The sequence below is a fragment of the Vitis vinifera genome, chromosome 6, assembly GCF_030704535.1.
Source record: "Vitis vinifera cultivar Pinot Noir 40024 chromosome 6, ASM3070453v1".
Lineage (NCBI taxonomy): Eukaryota > Viridiplantae > Streptophyta > Magnoliopsida > Vitales > Vitaceae > Vitis > Vitis vinifera.
The window spans coordinates 18,818,979-18,841,729 of NC_081810.1; the positions used below are offsets into that span (position 1 = coordinate 18,818,979).

Sequence of the window (22,751 nt, forward strand, 5' to 3'; positions counted from 1 at the left end):
AATCCAATAGAATCCAATATGTTTTCTTATATCTCAAGTTTCAATCAAAAAAATATTTATGATTTGTTTTTATTAATTTGTGTCTTGTTTTCAATTTAATTAATGAAAATTTATTTGATCAAAAAGTTCATTACAAACCAATTTTAAAAATCTAATCCTTTATTATATTTTGATATCGTTTTGATAAAAATGTCTTTATTATTATTATTATTATTTTTTTATAAAAATAAATTTTTTTATAAATATATTGTAAATATTTAAAATAATTAAAAATATTTAGATCAAAAATCGATTATTTTTCAAACAAAAATATGAAAGTGATAAATTTGTAAATATGGGGAATATTTAATCCTTTTAATCGATTATTTCATTAATGAAGTGGGTATAATGATGAACGCAGACTTGGTTTTGCTAGGGCATGCAGAGGTTTTGCAAGAGAGAGAGATCATTTCTCGACTCTGAGAAATCAATCTCCTTTTGGCCCGGTGGCGGACTCCAAGTAAAGCCTTGAAGGAGCCTTGCTAACATCCCTGCACACCCACGCCTTCCAGTACTGAAGGAAATGAAGCGAAGGTTTGGCTCGTTCAACTCCACTGCTTGAACTGTACTAGCATTCAGATGCCGCTCTGGATTGAAATTTAGCGGTTCTTCCCAGATTCTAGGGTTCCGGCCCAGCCCCAGACGACTCAGAAGGACATGACTGACTTTGGGGATAAAGCACCCAGCAACACTAGTCGGATTCCTGAACTCGTCTATCCTTTCCAACCACTCCATCAATTTCTTCACTGCTTTGCTCAAAATCCCTGGTTGCTTGATCATTGCCTACTCAATTGCATTTGATGGACTATCGACGCCTGCAAGCATCAACTCCTGCAAATTATGGAAGGATCATAATCTGATGATTGATCAAGTTATTTGCTGGCTAGGAAATGATCATCATGCAATGTAGATCAAAAGGTAAGCACAACACTACTACAAAAATAATTTATGGTGTCACTTTTAAAATAATGACACCATAGGGTTTATAATTAATAAATGTGATACATCATATAAAAATTCTTCAATTGTGATAGTTAGATTATGTTAGTTTTATATTTATAGTGTCATTTTTTGGGAAGTAACATCATATAAAATAAAAATTTTTAAGTATTATAACTTAATGAGCCCACTTGAGCCCACTTTTATAATTAATAATCAGGGATAATGTATAAAAAGCCCATTGTTTCCACATGTCACCCAGAATAAAAAAAATCTTAGTATACAAACCTTATATATCTTCTTCTACCTTTTCTCTTACCCATAATCAACACACTCACAACCGACATTTTCCACTTTGTGGACTCCCAGGTAATCTAAATTCTCTTAGATCTATCATCTTTTTTCTTTTATTAATATCATTATATTGATTGTTTCTGCATCTTTGTATTATGGTTTTTGTGAACTGCGTTTTCTTGAGTTGTAGAGAAGAAAAACTTAGGTTTAAACTTCTAGTATAGACGAAGAAACCTATAGATTAATTGATTTTTTAATATGAACCAAACACATGACCGACTTCTTAAAAACAAGTGAAAAACAACAAAAAATGAATGATTTTTAATATATATTTATGTGAGAATGACAGGTACAAAATTTTATTGAGATATTCTGCCACATAATCTTCATCCCTTCCCTAAAATGAGAGAGAGAGAAAAAAAAAATAATAATTTTTTTTGTGTGTATCTAAGTGGGAATGAGAGATATAGAATTTCGTTGAGATGCAGTGCTGCCACATGATCTTTATCCTCCATTAAACCCAACATATTAAATCCACTAACTCTCTCCCCAAAAACGAGTAAAAAAAAAAGGAAAAAAGTATGAGTTAAAAAACAAAAACGGAAAATATGATTTTTTTTTAATGTGTTTCTAAGGAGAATGAGAGACACAAATTTTTGTTAAGATGCATTGCCACGTGTTCTTCATCCTCTCCATTAAGCCTAGTATATTAAACCTAATAGCTCTCTCTTTTAAGCTTTCTAGTGAAGTGCCTACAGTATCCAACTCAAAATAAGACAACTTAAGCCCCATTAGCCAACAAACATGAGAAAAAAATTAGTTTGTCAAACATTGTCTATTTGAAGGTCCTTGATGGGTATTGCTCAAATTTTAGAAATCTTGTCTCCTTAGAGGAATTGAAGTTATTTGGTTTAAGATCCCATGACTACCATGCACTTATGCAACAATTGTTGCTAGTGGCATTACATTTTGTTTTGCCAAAGCATGTGAGATATACTATATCAAGATTGTGTATCTTCTTCAATCAATTATGTACAAAAGTGGCTGATGTGCCAAAATTGGATGAGGTACACAATGAGTTAGTGGTCACGCTGTGCTTACTTGAAAAGTATTTTTCACCTTCATTTTTTGATATTATGCTTCATCTAGCAGTGCATTTGACAAGGGAGGTGTGACTATGTGGTCCAGTTTACTTTAGGTGGATCTACCCATTTGAGAGGTATATGAAAGTTCTTAAAGAATATGTTCGCAATCATAATCGGCCTGAAGAATGCATTACTAAGTGCTATTTAGAAGAAAAAGCTATCGAATTTTGTACTGAATATTTATTAGGGACTCATGCAATTGGAATTCCAAAAGTAACAATTATGACAACAAATTTGGTAGACCTATAATTGGTGGTCATTCTACCAACATTGATCATAAATCGTGGTTACAAGCACATCATTATCTGTTAGAGAATACAACTATTGTCCAACCATACACTGAGTAAGAAAAACATACCTTTATCTTTTTATAATTTCATAACATAATGATGAAATCCTAAGTTTGCATTCCTTGTCTTTAACGTCATAGGGAACACATGAATTGGTTGAGGTCTCAATACCCTCGACAATCTAATAGACAAATTTGATTGCAAGAAGAACATATGAGTTGTTTTACATATTGGCTTAAAGAAAAGGTAATCTCTTAGTTTTTAGAAAATTTTTCAATATGTTGAAAACATCACAAGTTTCCAATATGTTTTGATTATACACGGGTTGAAGAGGCTATCCATAATGGGCAAGATATTCTCGACACGCTTAGGTGGTTAGCACATGGCCCTACTCTCCAGGTAGTCAAATATCTTGGATATATCGTTAATGAGTGTCGTTACCATACTAAGGAATGCGATATGACATGCATCACCCAAAATAGTGGTGTTAGCATTTTAGCAAGGACTATGCAAATTACCAGTTCTAAGGATAAGAACCCAGTTTGTGGTAAACTTTGCTTTTATGAGGTCATTAATGAGATATGAGATCTTGATTACAACATGTTCACAATTCTAATTTTCAAGTGTGATTGGATTGACAACAAGAATGGTATAAAAGTTGATGAACTCGGGTTCACATTAGTTGACTTCTCCAAAATAGGTCACAAATTGGATCCATTTATTTTAGCATCACAAGCCAAGCAAATCTTCTATGTTGAAGATCAACTTGATCCTAAATGGTCAATAGTTCTCTCAATTCCTCCAAAAGATTTCAAGAACATAGAAGGACTAGATGACTTCACCGATAATTGCATGGTTCATCACCCCTTTATAAGTTCAATGCCAGAATTTGAATCATTTGATGCTATGGATGAATCATAGGCAATATACATGAGAGAAGATTGTGAGGGCATATGGATTGAAAATAATTAAATAATATATTGTACCCTTGAATGAGATATAATAAGGCATTTCACTTATTAGTTTTCATGAGTTGCACATTAGCTTAGCTTCTATATATTGCTCATGATATATCTATATATATTAATCATCCTAAATTTCTTTCATGCATCATAAACATATGTTATTCAAAGGTACCACTTCAATCTTCATTCAACTATCTTTTTGTTGTCCATGGAACTAGATTTATATTATTTTTTATTATCATGTTTTGATTTTATGCTCACATAACTTGAAACTCTCATTCCTAAATTTCTTTTTCATTAAAACTATAAATTAGAATTGAAACTATGCATAATTTATTTTATTATTATCCTCACAAATAAATTCTTCATTATTGATAAGAAATCAAAAAACAAGACAAACTTTGAAAGAAAATTTCAAAATATATATTTGTGAATGACCAATTTAATTATAGAAAATATATGCAAGGCTATACTAATCTTGCTTTTGAGTCATTTTACAGGTTTGTTGGTGAAGTACTAGTTTGCACATTTACTTGATATCTTCCACACAAATATGGATCTAGAAGAAGAGGAAATGCAAAAAATAAAGCATAGAGGTAGTACATTGAAACCAAATATTGCAAAAAATCGAAGTAAAAGGATAAAACTCAAGATTGAATACAATAGCCTTGGTAGTCACATTGAGGAAAATTCAATTGAACTAAGTAGTTATCTTAGTACAATAACTAGAACCCATGTGCCAATAATTATTGAGAGTTGGAGGAAAGTCCCTAAAGAGACTAAGGAGAAGTTATGGGATTTGATCACAATAAGTGTATCTATAGATTTAATATATAATTATTGTATACATTCATTAACATGAGCTAACATGGGTTGCTATTTTGTAGACAAGCTTTAATGTGAATAAAAAATCCAAGAGGAATTGTTTCATACTAATGGGCATCAGGTTTCGAACCTTTAAGTACAAGTTGACAAAGAAATATATATTGTCTTTCAAGAATGACCAGAAAAGCTGAAAAAGTCACCTCCTATTTACCCATTCATACAAGAGGATCATTGGAGATAGTTTGTTAAAGATAGACTTTTTGAACATTTTAATGTTAAGCATTATTTTTATTACATCTTCAATTTTCACATTTACGTAGTTTTATCATGTACTAATTTTGTGTCTATATTTTGTAGGAATATCACAAAGTTCAGAAATCAAGAAGAGATAAACACATTTACAATCATTATCTTCGAAGAAAATGATATGCACGTTTTGAGCAGGATATAGTAAGTTATCAATATCCATAAAAAAAAATGGAGTATATATTTTGTTTATAGGAAAATGATTTCAGTTTTTAAATATCATTTATTAACTTGATCATATTGAACTAATGAGTTTTATTGTTAAAAATTATATAGCTACAAGCAGAAGGGGCTATTGGTAGGGTTGATAGAAGTGTTTATGAAAGAAAACATGTGAGAAGAAAGGAAAGTTTAATAAGATTACAAAGCCAATGATTAACATGATAGTAAGTTAGCATATTTATGCCTTTTAGAGCTTATAGTGTTAGTATGTTTGCCTATAGTGTTAGTATGTCTATGTGATTATGGTTTGTGATGATATCGTTAGGTGTTAATAGGTAAGAGGCTTAATGCTATCATTTTTATGAGTAGTCATGTTATACTAGTGCAAATATAGTAGCCTAATTTGAAAATTAATTTTGAAACAATATACATTAATTTATCTATTATCATTTTTATTAAAACAATTCATTTTCTAGCTACCTTGAATTGGTCCTCTTGAGTTGGTTGTCTTTGATTGATATGTTAATCATCTTCATCAAATTATTACTAATATATGTTTTGTTGTAGGATGAATTACTAGAAAAGGCAAGGAGACTGGACTACCTCCACCTGGTCCAAATGACATATTATGTCAGGCATTGGGTAAGCTTGATCATCTAGGACGTGTGGTAGGTCAAGACCGTTTGGTTAAGCCGAACTCATACTTTCATCAACCATCTAATGACATGAAAAAAAAAAATCAAAGAAGAAATATGGGAAATGGTGTGAAAGGAGATGCAAGATGCTGGAACAAGACAAACTATGTCTCCCCCCACACCCCATTCTAATATGGGTAGTAATAACATGAGACAACAACTTGTTTTACAACTAGTTGTAGCAAAAAAACCAATGTTTAAAATGATGGAAGAGCCCCAACCACCAAAACCACCATTGAAATGTAAGGTATACATTTACTTACTAATAATACAAGATTAATATAAGTGATATATAGCCTATGTAAATGATATTATTTGTTGTATTGAAGGTAATTAAATATAAATTAGCAGTGGAATGAAAATGAAATGTTGTTGCAACCGGTACACTAATAGAAGAAAATTGATCAAATGGGTTGGTCGTAATAAATGTTGCACACAAGCTAGTTGCTAGACTCCCATTTCCAAATCCATATGAGATTATCAATGTTGGGGATGCTATTGGCTTTAAGCTTGACTGGCCAACAAGCCTTGTCATACTTGAAACTGAACATCCTCAGGTATGTCATTTTATACTTGTAGTAAATTTGATTGTAACTTGGTATTTTATTGTTTAGGAGTATATATTACTAACATTCCTTCCCTTTTCATAGGTGTTGGATAAAGGAAAGAAGTAGATAGTGAATGCACCAAGTATTCGAAAATCTAAGCCTCAAAATCATTCGGTCATTAAAAATTTTCAAAAATTTATGGATGGTTGTCTTAGTAATGAGAAGACATACCTAATACAGCTCCCCATTTCACTATTTGGTGTCGAATTCCGAACATATATATCTAGAGAGGATTGTGAATACATTATTCCATCTTTAGAGGTGTCATCAAAATGCATCTCCTTCCATTTATGGTGTGCACCTTTTATTTTCATTTGTTTTTATTTTTTTAATATGAGTTGCCCATGTTGAACGAGATTGGATATGACTAATGATAATTTTCTTTTGGTGTTTTGATAATATAATAGGTACATGCATGATCAACTACATATTGCCAAAAAGGAATCACAATTTATATTTGTTAATCCTTTTACAATATCATGAGCAGGCTTTAGTAATCCTCAAACAGAGAAAAGAACACAATTGTTGTCAAAACACTTAATAGAGTGCCAAGATGCCGGATATGTTTTCATGTCCTACAACCTCAAGTAAGTGACGAATATTATACTTTAATTTGAGGTTTTATGATTGATTTATATTTCTAATTAGATGCTACTTTTGTTTTTAAACGTTTTAGCTTTCATTGGGGTTTTGGTAGTGATTGAGCCAAGGAAAATGATAGTCCACTATCTTAACCCTGTGCATCACAAACCATGTGAGGACTTAAAGGATATCGTAAACATGTAAGTTCTTCCTATTATTTTTCATAGTATTATTTAAAAAAAAATTACATTCACCTCAAACACATTTTTTATTATTATTTCTATATATTAAAACATATAAAATTTACCTATCTTAAAAATGTACCCATTGAACTTATTTACATAGGGCTCTTCAAATATTTGCAAAGAAAAAAAATTTTCTTTACACATTTAGCTTATGCATTTGCACCATTTATATATATGAGTACTAATGTTATTTTATAACTGATCGATTAGTGTCCAAGACAAGAAAGAGGGTTCGAATGTGGCTACTTTGTTATGAGATTCATTAAAGAGACAATTTTTTATCCTACAATTATTGCTTCAAAGGTATTACTTATTTAATGAATTGTACATAGTTTTAAGCTTCCAAATGTTATGCATTTTAATGTTATTTTCTTATTTGATTTTAGTTTGGTGATAAAAAAACATATTCTCAAGTAGAATTCAATGAAATTAGAGGAGAATGGACTACTTTTGTGCTACAACTAATCATGAATCATGTTGATGCATCATGATCACCATGCATGGTGAGTCCCTTAACTACTACATGAATTTTTCCATAGATATTGTATAGTATTGCTTTTCTTTGAACAATGTTTTTATTTGAAAAAAAGAAAAAAAAAAAAAGTTCTTAGATTTGTTCATTTATGATAACATCGATCCATATTTATTTTCTTCAATGAAATCTATAAAACTCATTAAACTATGAAATGCAGGTATACACTCTTAGGAGGGTGGAATAGAGAATAAAAAGAACGAAGAAGGCAACAAGATTTTGGGTTTTTAAATGCAACTCGTATGTCATATGTTGTAGGACATAAACGTTACTTTAATTGGTAGTGAGAATTTTAGATTTTTAGATGCTACTTTTATGTCATTTTATAGTTAGTCGGTTTTATGCTTATGAAATGAAGGTATACATGAATCTTGGGATGCTTAACATTTCTAAATCATGTTTTGGTATTTATTCACTCTTCTTTTTTAGTTTTGGTGGGTTTGATATGTTGGATGTACTATCTTTTTGTGAACATTTGATAGACAAATATTATTAGATGATCAATGTATTACGAGTTATTCCATAAACATTACCGAAAAATGAGTTAAATGTAATATGATTGTTATATTTATGGACAAAATATACACAGGTTAATCCTATTTGTTAATTCATAAGTATTACAAAAATCTACAACTAAAAGCAATCATATCTTCCACGATAATTTACAATGATGTGACACCATAACTCAAAGGTGATGCATTTAATGTGACATCATAACTCAAAGATCATGCATTTAATGCGACATCCTATCATCACTAGAAATATATGATGTCACTTCCGAATGTGTCACCATTTATCTACTTTGGTGTCACTTACAAATACGTCACCAATTGGTACCCTCTATGGTGTCAGTAGAGAAGGTGACACTATGTTGTAGTGACACCCTATGTTTATGGTGACTCGTTATAAATGTCACCATATATCTTTTTCCTTATAGTGAAAATTACTTATCTTACTATGCATTGGGCTTTGATATTAGCCAGAGACAGTAGTGGCTCCTAATTTTTATCCTTATTAATTTTTATCCTTAATTGAAATGAAAACGTCAAGCAGGTCCTCAACCTCTTTTTCGCCATTCTTCCATTGTTCTACTATTTGGTCCACGATTGGATCATGGTACTTGTTAATGGTGTTCATAGCCTCCCTTATAGTCTTTTCATGGCCATCTAAATTCAGTACTCTCAGCCATGGGAAGTAATCAGATAAAGAGAATACATATAGATGAGCAAGTACAGTAAAGAAGGATTCAACATGTTGCTCCTCTTCAACTCCAGGGCCTCCATCTTTCTTTCGTTGGCTAAAGTATCTTGTGTTGAGGATCATCTTCCGGATGAAATTCCTGCTGTATTGACGGATTGTATTTCTGTCACACCCCAAATACTAGGCAACCCAGAACTTGACTCGTGACCCCAGGTCAAAGGTTTGACCTTAAGAGTTACTCTTATCCATGTTGGCAATCAATTAAAACACCTTAAATTTTTTTCTTCAATAAAGCGTTTAATCCTAAATAAATTTATTAAGCTAAGATTTACTATAACATATTATTTTATTTTTCCAAAACCAACCATCACATTATCTTCTGTTCACAAGTATTAAAAAAAAAAAAAATTCCACCAATCATCTTCCTACCCAAAAACTCAAATATTTACAATAATTTCTAAGTCAAAAAGAATATTTCCAAAAATGTTTTACAAACTAATAAAATATAATTTAACTTAAAAAAGTCCATATAACTCAAATTAGTAGATGTCAAAAGGTAATTAAAAAACAACAACAACCATTATTATGGTTTTTTTGCTTTTTAGAACACTTCATGATCTTCTTATAGTCCCTCAGAAACTATATCTGCATCTAAAAATTTTAGAAAATAAAGGGATGCACATTTCCACGTTACTATTTAGACCTAAATGGGTTAGAAATTCTAGGTCAATAAAACACAACCATATGCCAAAATATAATATTACATTTACATTATACACACTAAAAGAAACCTCAACCATACAAATTTAAATCAATCAAAATTATCATTTTCCTTATTTAATCATATGTTTAGCATATCAATAATTTTAAATTTACAAAATAAATAAGTCACTTTAGTCTTGAATAATATATTCAAACATACACTTGATAAATAATACAAATCATTCTTCCAAATGCAACCATAATACAAATGCTTACACACAATCAAGCAATGCAATATCGTTCTCGGGCTTTCACCGAAGGATACGCGTTTATACCCAAATACACTCCCCATTCGGAGTCTTCCTAGGGTAAACTTTTGAGTCTTTCACCCTAAGGAACTCACTCACTTCTTAATTCACTATCTCTAGGGTCATTCAATTTCTTATTTTTCTTTTCTTTTCATTTTTGCCATTTTTGGGGTCTTTTCATTCTCATTTTCATTTCACACAACCATTTCTTTAATTTTTATTTTTCTTCACACAATCATGATGCATATGAAATGCAAATGAATCATATTTTAATATCCATAATTTTCCAAGACATAATTTTATTTACTCCCATTATGTTTCATAATTTCCAATAATCCACACAACGATTTTTCTTCACTTTAATCATTACAAACATAAAAGAAAATTCACAATTAATTTGTATAGCATCAAAACATAGTTTTAAACATTAACTACATAAATTCTATTTATTCCCGACATGCTTAATAATTTCCAAATCCAATATAACCATTTTTTTCAATTAAATAACCACACATATCCAAGAAAATTCTCACTAATACAAATATCAACGAAAATGTAATTTATGTCATAATTTATTTGTCTCCAATAATTTCAAAAATTTTGACACCCATATGATAATTTTCCACAATTAAGCCACCCTAACATTTGGGAAAAATTTTCCAATAATTCAAATATCAACAAAAACCCAATTTATATCATCATTTTATTTATTTTTAAAAGCATTAATAATTTTAATAATCAATACAACACTTTTTCACAATCAAGCCACCACAACATTCTGGGAAATTTTTCCAATAATTCAAATGTTAACAAAACACAATTATACCTTAATTTTCTTATCTCCAACAACATCAATAATTCTTAGTACTCAATACAACTATTTTTATTTTTTCATATTTAATCTTCTCAAACATTACCAAAATTCCAAGAAAAATCCATAAAATCACGAAATAAAATTATTCACAATAATAATCACACTTCAAATACTACAAATAACATCTATTATCTTTCAACAACACAATATATAAATTTTTTTCAAAGAAAATATTAAATCAAAGTTTTAGGGTTAAATCACCTTACCTTAAATTTGAAAAATTTAACCGTTAAAACTAAAATAGGACACCGTAGGAGTGTTCCTCGCATTGAATAGAATGTCCTTCCAAAATTTCACGCGAAATGGACGTCATTTGGTAGGTCCACCAGCATCCTAAAGCTGGCGACCCATTTTTCCCACTCTTTGTCGACGACTCCCTTACATCTCTCACTCGATTTCCTTTCTTCATTTTCTTTTCTTCTTCTTCTTTTAAACTCCCATGACAATTTCACTTTATATATATATATATATATTATTAAAACAAATCCTAAAATACCACGCACATCCATTTCTTAATAAATTAAAACCATTATTCTTAAATTCACCTTCTGTAATTATGAATTATACCAAACTTATGATTTTCCATCTCATGAAAAATACCACCGTATTCGTAATTTAATTTACTACAAGCCTATTCTTCAAAAAGTATAATTTGATTATAATTACATGAAACATTGATTTTTTACTCTAAAATTAATTTAAAACATGATATAATTAACTATTAACAAAATTCAATTCCATAAAAATATTAAAAACATAAAATAATTTTTTGGCAATCAAGAAGTTGAAATTTGTAATAACCCTTAACCCGTTAATTTTACCTATATTTATTTACCAACAAAAATTTAAATAATATTCTAAAATTTAATTCCATAAATTAATTAGTCATTCAATTTATAAAAATCAAATTCTCTACCCTTTGGTATAACTTTTATTTAATTTACTTCATTTTTCAAATTATTCAATCGCATCAAAATTTCAAAAGTTAAATTCACTAAATTCACATTTAATTAATTTATCCTTTTGTATTTTTTTTTCTAAATTCGCATATCATAATTTAATCTTAATTTAATTTTGATTCAATTTTGTTTGATGTTTTCTAATTTTATGAGGTTTAATTCCAATTATAAAAATTAAATTCAATTTCTTTTTAATTATCCATTATCACAATTTGATATAATATAAATTTTTATCAAGTTTTTCTTACTATGATTTTTCTTATAATTATCCAATAATAATTAAATTAATTCTCGTAACATATTTAATATTCAAATTTTAAAAACTTAATCTCAATTATTTGATGGTTAATTTTTTTCTCAAAATCTAAATTTAATTTATGAAATTCTCACTCCTTACATCTGACGTGGCAAAATTTTCAAACTATTGACTTTTGACCAACTTTTCCTAAATTTATCCTAATTAAATACTAACACATGGATTTTCACCACTCTTTTTGACCTTTTGACCCACAAATTTATGAAAGACTTTATGCTTGGAGAATCTACAAAAACCTGGGTATTACAATTTCTCAAGTTGATAACTGTCGTGGTTATGAAGCCACCACTTGAATACTCAGTCGCCATTGTAATGGGCCTGGATGCAAATAGTACATCATGTTTCTTCAAAAGTTCTCTGCTAATCTCTGGGAAAGTCGCAGGGACGAGATGAAATATTTCCCAATTGAATACATGCAATTTCAGTGTTCATTTCTTTCATAAAGCCAATGTATCCACCAGAAAGTTGTCTTGTTGTTGAGTAAATGAGGTAGATATTGCACTAGTGGCCATGGAGCTAATGCTAGAGGAAATTGTATTGGCTTGCTTTTGGTACTTGTTTTGGATTTTAATTTAGTGAAGATGAGAAAGATTGATGTGATGAAAAGCAGCAAGAGGAAGTTGAGATGAGACAACACATCGTCTGTGGTAGTAGAAGAAAACAAGGTTGAGTTACTGCTACTACTCTCTACAACAAAACCATTTACACGTCTTTTATAGAAAAACCATGTTTGTCTTGTCTTGGGTCTGGATGCACATTTTTAATATTGGGGAAATCATGCAACCAAATGTCACACACAAAGAGAGAGAGAGAAAAAATACGTTTTTTAGAACTTGAAAAGGTAAAGTGGGAAAAAAATATTACCCATTCTTGAACTCTAAAAGTAAAGTTATAAAAAGCTTAGTTTTTTTTTTTTTTTTTGATTATGTATGATTGCATGATTTCCCTCTTTTAAGATTTTATCTCATAAATTTTTTTTTCTAGAAGGTTCAAATAAGTTTGATGAATATTGTTTATTTTTGTAATTTGATGAAGATTTTTTATTTTAGTAATTTTAATTTTATGGGGTACTTAAAACATTAGAAGTTCACAAAAAACAACATTTATAAGCTACCTATCTAAAAAGTTTGGCCTAATCATTGAAATCCAAAATATAAAGTGACAACACACTTTTTAAAGCAATTTTCAAAATAGTTTTTAAAAACACATTTATGATATTTTTAAAATAAAAATCACAAAAATAACTTGTTTATATAGCATTTTATTAGACAAATACTTGATCTTTATAAGATCACCCTAATTATAGATTTATGAACATGTAACACAACAATTATCTATATATATATACTTAGAATTATTATATTTTAAGTTTTTAACTACATAGGACATCATGAGTTTTTCCACCATTTATCTTATAATAAGTTTATTTAAATATGATAAAGGATATATTATCTCATTTCTTATTATATCTTATGCTATATATATATATATATATATGTAACAAATCAAATACAATTTAAAGATTTTAATTAACCATCTATTAGCAACAAAGCAATCTCTTAATCTCATTCATAATATTAGGATAATTTAGTATTTCCTTTTATAAAACCCTAGCATATAAATCAACACAAATCATATTAAGGGTGTATTTGGTGTTGATTTTAGGAAGCGTTTTTAGTATTTCTAATACTTGAAAGATAAAAATTTTCAAGTTTTAGAAAGATCAAAAGTGCTTTTTAGAATGACTATCAAATACACGCTAAATATTACTTTGAATACTTATATTTTTAAATAACTTTTAAAACTTTTAAGGCAAGTCTCTACTATTTATATAAATCCCCTATTATTTTTAATTTTTAGAAACAAAAAATAAAGAATAGAAACTCCATTTAAACATCACCTTATTATTTCCTATTATAAAATAACACAAATCAAATGAATTATTTAAAAATAAATAAATATAAAATCAAAGTTGAAGAGAAAAACTCTTGTGCATTAAAAAAACATCAAAATAAATAAATAAATAAAACATCATCAAATAAATGTAAAAATAAAATAATGTTATGGAAAAATGAGAATAGGCAACTAGAAAATAGAAACACAAATTTACATGAAAAATCCTAGATGAGAAAAACCATGGATAGAGGAGAAGAAAATCCACTATATTAAAATTTTGGTATAAAATGTGAGAGAATCAAGCGAGTATTGTATAGGCATAATCACTATGACCCTAAATCCTATACATCATCGTATATGTATGGTGTATGCGATAATATTTGTGATAATAAAATTATTGTCGCATAAAATAACTATGGGATGTAATATTTGTAATAATATTCTTTACAAAAAAATATTTTTTTCTTTGCTTTATTCACTTTGATCACAACTTGAAATAAGACAATAAAAATATTTTCTTAATTTTTGAAAATTAATTGAGGACTTAGAGCTGCTTGTTACCGAGTGAATTTGATGAATGGTGAAGAATGCATGTATAGTAGTTTTGCAATTTTTCAGACTTGTAGACATATTTTGTGAAGTCTTTTTATCTTTGTAAAGCCCCATTTTCTATGTGAAGTTATTTTTTCAATATTCTCTTTGGAAGGAATTTACCATTAGTTATATAGGTAAGATTAAGGAATTAAATTTGGAATTCTTAAGATTTGATTGCTTAATTCAAAGAATTTGGTTCAAGGGAAATTTGCCAACAAAATAATATTTATTTTTAATTCTATGATGACTTTAATTATTTGATATAATTTTATTTTGAAAGGCTTGATGTGGGGGACTCATCACTTATTGAGTCCAAATTTTGTTGCACCCAAATTTTTATGAGCTAAGAAACCATAATTTTAAAGACCAATTCAGTGGTAAGTGAATCTGCTAAAATCTTCTGTGTACAAATGACCTCACTTCAAGGTGCAACACGTACATGTATTATTATGTGTATGGGATGAGTCTTGAAGTTAGTCTTCATTCTTCTTTGATTTTTTTTCTTCAAATAAATAAATAAAACATCATCAAATAAATGTAAAAATAAAATATGTATTGGTTAATTGGAGATGAGAGCTTTAAGGGCATTTCTTCTATAAAATTCTATGCTCCACGTACCATAAATTCGTATTCAACCAAAAAAATTGTAAAATGGGTCCATGTACAAACAAAAATAGCCCAAATGTAAATATCTAAAAATGTATAAAGTTCACAATAGATATTCAAGCCCAAATTTAAATTTCAAATTAGTCCAACAGATTTCATCAATCAAAATGAGTCCAAATTAGCAAATATAACCCAACAAAAATATCTCATATATCATAGGCCCTAATCTAAAATTTTCATATTAATAGCCAAAATATAAGTTCAATTAATCAAACCCAAAACATGATAAATTAAAATAAATCTCATTAGGCCTAAACTTAATATCCCATAATTCAAGCTTAATTTAATATATAAACCTAAATCCACAATCAAAATCAACCCAATTTATGCTAATCTCGATTTACAATCAAAATCAAACATAATTTAATAAGTAAATAACTAAATAAATTAAGCAAACTCAAAACACCCAAACCACTACGACATAAATCAAACAATAATAATAATAATAATAATAATAAAAACAAAACAAATAAAATAAAAATAAAAATTTTAACTCACATCGGAGCCAGTTTGAATGTCTTGGGAAAGAAAGAAAATGAGAGAAAAGTGAAAGATGATTGACAACTGATAGTAGCTCACTGGCGGCGACTGGCGAGTGGTCCTGCCGATGGTAGTGAAGATTGATTGGTTTTTGGGAAAAAAAATAAAATGAAGAAAAGAAAATGAGGAGTAATAAAAAAAATGGAGAAATGAGAGGAAGGTGGGAGAAGAAGGGAGAGAGAGAATGTAGAAAATGGGCGAAAAGAAATGAGGCTAGCTGGAGGAGAAGTGGTAGTGTGTGTGAGCTAAAGTGAAGAAGAATAGAAGAAGAAAATGGAGAAAAAATGGAGAAGAATGGGAAAAAAAATCTGGCCCCCTAAATGAAGAGAGGTGGGTAGCCTAAAGAAGAAGAAAAAATAAAATAAAATAAAATAAAATGAGAAAAAAATGAGAGGGGGTCGGTGGTCTTGCGAATGAGGTGGTATGCGTTAGAGAGAGAGAGTGGGTGGGGTTGTTGGGGAAGGTATGAGAGAGAGAGGAGAGAGAAAAGAAAAAAAAAAGAAAAAAAAAAGATAATACAAAATAATAATAATAATAATAAAATAAAATAATATACAAAATAATAAAAACTAATAATTAAATAGTGAGTAGGCAAAAAATATCATATATAATCGGGATTTAATTTAAAGAGTAAAATTGGGACAAATTTTGGGGTATACAAATATGCGCCTCTTCGGTAGAGTTCACGAGTAAAGCAAGTGTATATGTGGGCGAAACAAAGTGGGCTCTACTGAAACACAAGAAAGAGCACCAAATTTGTCTTAGTATGACATGAACTCTCCCAAATCAAAACAAAAAATAAATAAATAAATAAAATTAAAAAAAAAATCTAAAGCCCTATAAAAATGGCGAAAACGGAAACTCCTAAGGTGTCTCTAAAGTTATACTATGGATCTAGACTCCCTTAGAAAAGCCTTCAAAAATCGGTGTCAAAATTAAGTAGCAATCAGACCACTAAGGAGCACATGAACAAATGCATACAAAGGGAAAAAAAACCATACGTGTACCATACGAGGACAAAAGGCATAAGGTATCCAACAATATGACTGATTCACGTGTTACGAGCTCAAAGGACTTTGTCATGCACCATGGAGGAGGGGAAACTCTAGAATAATGTGATGAGGAAGTTATTAGCACAATGTAACAGAGTAAGGAAAAGAGTGACGAGTGCAAAGCTGTGAGGATAAGGTGCACAATGCTAATGAATATGAAATGAATAGTATTAGGCTATGATGCAATGAATAGCTTAGGGTTGTACCATAATGAACAGGTCAAGGATGTGTAAAGATGAGGAACAACTTAAGGTTGTAATGCAATGAACAACTTAGGACTGTGAATGCAATGAACAGCTCAATGCAATGAATGCAATGAATAGCTCAGGGCTGTTAATGCAATGAACAACTCGAGGTTGTGGATGCAATGAACAACTCATGGTCATGGATGCAATGAACAGCTCAGGGCTATGGATGAACAGCTCAGGGCTGTGGATGAACAACTCAGGGTTGTAGATGTCATGAACAACTCAAGAATAGGGGCACTATACACCCAAAAGGGGCGATCATGGTCTACGATTCCAAGTCAAACCACTAAAAGGTGACCAAAATGAGGGTGATCAACTCACTAAAAAAGATAATCAAAATGTCTTAAGGGATGGGAGATGCCCTAGATGAAACTTAAAGGAAATGAGTAGCACTAATGAAACTAAAAAAAAAAAAATGTCACAACTGAAATTGAAAAAATAACAAACTTAGATTAAAGTACAATGAACAACTTTGGGCTATGGATGTGATGACTAGTACCGTGTTGTAATGAAATGAATAACTCTAAGATATGGGCATTATACGCCTAAAGAGGGAGATCGTGGTTTACAACTCTAAGTCAAACCACTAAAAGACTACTAAAATAAGATGATCAACTTACTATAAATGAGAATGCAACTATCTTGAGAAAAAGGGTATGCCCCAAATGACACTCAACAGTAAAAGAATGACACAAATGAAACTAAAATAAGAGAATGCCACAAATGAAACTGAAATGATAACAGACTCAGAACTAATATGCAATGAACAACTTTGGACTGTGGATGCAATGAATAGCACTGGGTTGTAATGAAATGAACAACTCTAAGATGTGGGCATTGTACGCCTAAAGAGGGAGATCATGGTTTACAACTCCAAGTCAAACCGCTAAAGGGCAACTAGAATAGGATAATCAACTCACTAAAAATGAGGATGCAACTATCTCGAGAAAAGGGGTATGCCCTAAATGACACTCAACAGTATAAGAATGACATAAATGAAACTAAAATAAGAGGATGCCACAAATGAAACTAAAATGATAACAAACTCAAAACTAATGTGCAATGAATAACTCTAGGTTGTGGATGCAATGAACAACACTGGGCTGTAATTGATTCGTCCCTAGCAGCGGCAGTGGCAACGGCACCATTTGATTCGAGGTTCGATCCCCGGCAACGGCGCCATTTGATTCGTGCCCAATTGGTGTCTCAGCTGATTCGTGTCCAGCTGGTGCTCCTTGATTGAGGGATTAATCAACAAAATTTATAACCTATAACACCATATACTAGGGTAGCAAAGACAAAGCTACTATAGTATAGTGGCTCTAGGATCGTTCACTGGGATGGGTTTTCACTTCACAAATGATATCAATTCAAAGCTGAATTGGTGCCTTTTCATTTCAAGGTTAGCTTTAAAAGAAAACATAAAGATGTTTGAAAGAAAAGAATTTGGTTTTAAACTAACCAAAAGTAGTAACTGATTTTACTTATAAAGAAAAGTGTTTCTTGGAGTTCAGATCACTAGGCTCAGATTCCTCATACAAAAAAGGAATTCCGGTCACTTGTTTCTTTTCCTCGCATTAGAGATTCAACTTATAGTTAATTCTCTAACCGGTGTTGTACAGATGCTTCCCATTAATGGGTTCAAACACTAAATCCCTCTCACTGATGCAACTTGCAATGGTTCATGCCTCTCACGAGCACTTACCATTCAAGGAGATCTTTAACCTTGGACTTCCCTTCACAAACTCGCAAGAGATAACTAATGGATGTCTCCTAGGAGTCCAAAAGCTTACCAAGTGTTGGTAATTCTAGAAAATCCTACCTTCAAGTCACCTCCCAAAGGCTCGCAAGGGGTAAACTAGTGCATTTCCATGGTTGGAAATCACTTGCCTTACCAAGTGTTGGCCCAGGTGACTCTAAGGTGTTTTAAGTTAACTAAAAAGATAAAAACCATTAACGGGTCACACTTTCTCTTCATTAAAAACTAAAACAACAAAACTTCCAAATTATGCATGTGGAAACTTACCCGGCTTTCCTCACTCCAAGAGACAAAAGGCTTAGCCTCTCATCCTCTGAGGAAAAATCCTCAGAGTTTGGTTGGCTAGAAAATGAAAATGAAATGAAAAATGAAAGAGAAGGAAAAACAGAGCAAGGCTCTGTATATTCTATATATGATCAATATTACGGATTACATATATGGTCCTCCTTTTTTACAGTGGATGCAAGGGAATATATATAGAGGAGTTTTTCCAACCTTCCTAGCTAAGAAATCTTATGGTTGGTGGATCACAAGGAGAAGAATGGAAATTCATACAAAAATATCTGAAGAAAAATATCCAAAAGAGTCGGTGCAAAAATATCGGGAAGCACTAAGGACCATTTCGCAGGAGAAAATGGTGTCTGCGAGATTTCGCAGACACTCAAGAGGGCTGCGAAATATTTTCGCAACAACAAGTTAAACTCGCAGTGCTGCGAAATTGGCTTCCACCTTGAGGTTCTCAGCGTTCCAACTTGCGGAATGTATCGGGTAGCTTCAGGAGGAATTCCATAGGACTGTACAAAAAGGCTGCGAAATTCTCGCAACAAAAGGCTGATTTCGCAACACTTTGGAGTGATCTTCTTGCAATGGCTGTAACTCCTTCGTTTCAACTCCGAATCGTGCACCGTTTGAAGCATTGGATTCTTGACTTCCTAAGCTTTGAAATGATATATAGAATGTAGAAAATGGACTTCGGGAAGTTCTCCAAAAGTGCGAAAGAAGACTGCAGCTAGCTTTCCTCTGTTTTCTTCACTCTGTTTTTCCTCTCTCCTTGCTTCTCTCCTTGCATACTTTGAACGACTATGGCAAAGGGATATGGAGCTCCAAAGCTTGGTTCTTCTTGAATTTGAGCTCTTCATTGCTTTGCCATGGATTCCAAATAACTCTCCTCAATCTTGGATTGTTTTGGTGATCAAATTACTAACAAAAACACCAAAAACTTACACAATTTGATTAGAAATGATTGCAAGGGTCCTTAACATGTTAATTGAGTTAAAAGGCAATAACTACTACTCAAAAGTGTTTAAAAGAGTTAATTACAAGCTATCAAATAGCACTTTTTGAGTAGTAATCACTCCCCCCAACCGACATATTGCTAGTCCCTTAGCAATGGAGGAGATAAAAACTAAGTAACTATAATAATATACATAAAAGGGATCATGCAAATCACTCCAAAAAATGATATGAGTGGCATGATGGACATCCATGGATCAATAAAGATGTGAAACTCAACCTATAATAAGAGTTGTCAAAGCATTCACTTGATCATAGAGTACAAAGAATGGATATTATGCAAGTTTAAGCATCAAAAGAATTTCCACTCTCAAAAGATCCAAATCAAATTCTTCCACTAAAAGCTAAGTGTTAATGTGATTAGCTTCCGATTATAGTATGGATAACTATCATCTCCCCCCAACCTAAGTCTTTCTTTAAGCTTAGCAAAATTAACCATCTCTTGATAGGCTAGGAACGCACCTCTTATTCACAATTCTTTTCACTTACTAAACTTAACCAATTCACCCATGTAACAAGCAGAGAATCGGTGACTCCCAACCAATAAAGGCTTAGGGCACCAGGCTTTAAAGGCTTTCGCCACCCCTTCGGACCATGCTCAGGTTTCAAGGCAAGTAAAGAAGTTTATTCTTTTTTTTTTTTTTTTTTTCTTTTTTTCTTTTTTTTCTTTTTTTCTATTTTTTCAAAGACTCATTGGTCTTTATGAGGTGTCCCAACACTATTAATGAGAGGTTAAAGGTGTCAAATTATGATTTCTCAAGCTTAGAGGGTGAGATAGTTTCACATCTTATAACCGGAATCTAATGTATGTGTGTGCGAATAGCTTAAGGTGGAAGAGATAAGTTTGCATGCAATGGGAGTTTCAACAATTCATCAACTTTTAAAAGAGCATAATACAAACTCTAAGACTCCTGTAATCAAGTTGAAACTCGACTTCTCTCATTTAATTTTGAGAGTTAATCCTTAATATCCATGGAGTTTAAAGCAAAAATTTTAAAATTTAAGCAAAAAGCAACTAAATTACCAAAATAACTTAGCATTATTAACAATACTTACTTCCTCAACTCTCCCCCCAACCAAGCTGAACATTGTCCTCAATGTGACAAAAGCGATTAAAAAATAGGGAGGAAGTGGTACCTCCTTAGTGACATGGAGTCTGAGTCGTATAGGAGAAACCACATGTTTCAAAGAAAACATAAGAGTTAGTGAGTAGAGGAAATAGGAATATGCCAAGTTTAAACAAAAATGATGTCTATGTATGATGTATCATCAGTAATACATCCAATCCCAAAATATAAGACATCAAAATATGGAATTATCTATACTAATATGTAAATACAAAAAGTAAAGAGATGATCAAGTAGTGGTAAGGTCCTGTGGAGCTGATGCGTCTGTGATGGCCTCTTGAGTGGGTTGGATCAGGACTTTGGCCTCTGTTCAGGTAGTCTCCTTAGATGGCATAGTCTCCTCAACTGGAGCTCTCAGCTGGTAGCTATGGGATTTGATGGTTTAAGGAGGTCAGAAATGGAGTGAGAGGTTTGGTGTGTGTGATCCCAGGGTGTGCAGGGCTCTCCTCTTCAGATGCATGATCGTAGGGCTCTGTTGGCATTTTAGCAACTTCCCTTGGCTTTGCAAGGTGTTTTTGCAAACCTTCCTTCCATTTTGCAAGTCAATTTTGCAATTTGCAGGCCATTTCTAAGCTTGGAGGTGATTTCGCAACCATTTCAAAGCTCAAAAGTGATTTTGCAGGCAATGGGCAATTTCGCAGCCCATTTTTGAAGCTTGGAGCATTTTCGCAGCCATTCTGAAGCTTGGAGATCATTTCGCATCCATTTCAAAGCTCAAAAGTGATTTCTCAACCCAAAATTGATTTCGCAGCTCATTTCATAGCCATTTCGTTGCTCAAAAGTGATTTCGCAGCCGTATCGCAGCTTCAAAATGATTTCGCAGCCGCGAAATTCTCGCTCAACTTTGCGCGCTTGTTTTCAAACGACCATAACTTCTTCATTTCACCTCCAAATCGCATACCGTTTGAAGTTCTGGACTCCTGACTTCCCAAGCTTTGAAACAAGATATGGTATGCATAATTTGAGCTCCAGAAAGTGCTTCAAAAACGTGTCCAACAGTAGCGAAATTGAGGTGCGACATTTCCGCTCATGGTTTGTACAGTCTTCTTCAAACAGCCATAACTTTTCCGTTTCAAATCCAAATCGAGCACCGTTTGAAGCTATGGACTCGTGACTTCCCAAGCTTTCCAACGAGATATTGCATGCATAATTTGAACTTCGGGAAGTGGTCGAATCATGTCCAACAGTTTCCGAAATGGGGTGCGGCTGTGAAATTGGGATTTTTCATGTTTTGGGACTTCGCAGCCGTTTCGCAGCTGCGAAATGGGAGTCACTGTGCTGCGGAATGGCACTCGTGTGCCAAAACCGCCTTCGCAATTGCGAAATACCCTGCGGAATGGGACTTTTGGTGCGAAATCAGGCTTTACCACTTCGCAATGCGTTTCGCAGCTGCGAAATGGATGCTCCTGTGCTGCGAAGTGGCACTCGTGTGCCAAAATTGGTTTCGCAGCTGCCAAATACCCTGCGGAATGGAGCTTTCTCTGCGAAATGGAGGATTTCATGCTTTGGTGGTTCGCAGCCGCTTTCGCAGCTGCGAAATGGGGGCCACTGTGCTGCGAAGTGGCACTCGTGTGCCAAATTTGGTTTCGC

General features: G+C 32.0%; 1 pseudogene; it reads right to left on the reverse strand.

Annotated features, from left to right (window-relative positions):
- Nucleotides 1–370: 370 nt before the first annotated feature.
- Nucleotides 371–12,294, reverse strand: LOC132253888 (phenylalanine N-monooxygenase-like; annotated as a pseudogene).
- Nucleotides 12,295–22,751: the final 10,457 nt, after the last annotated feature.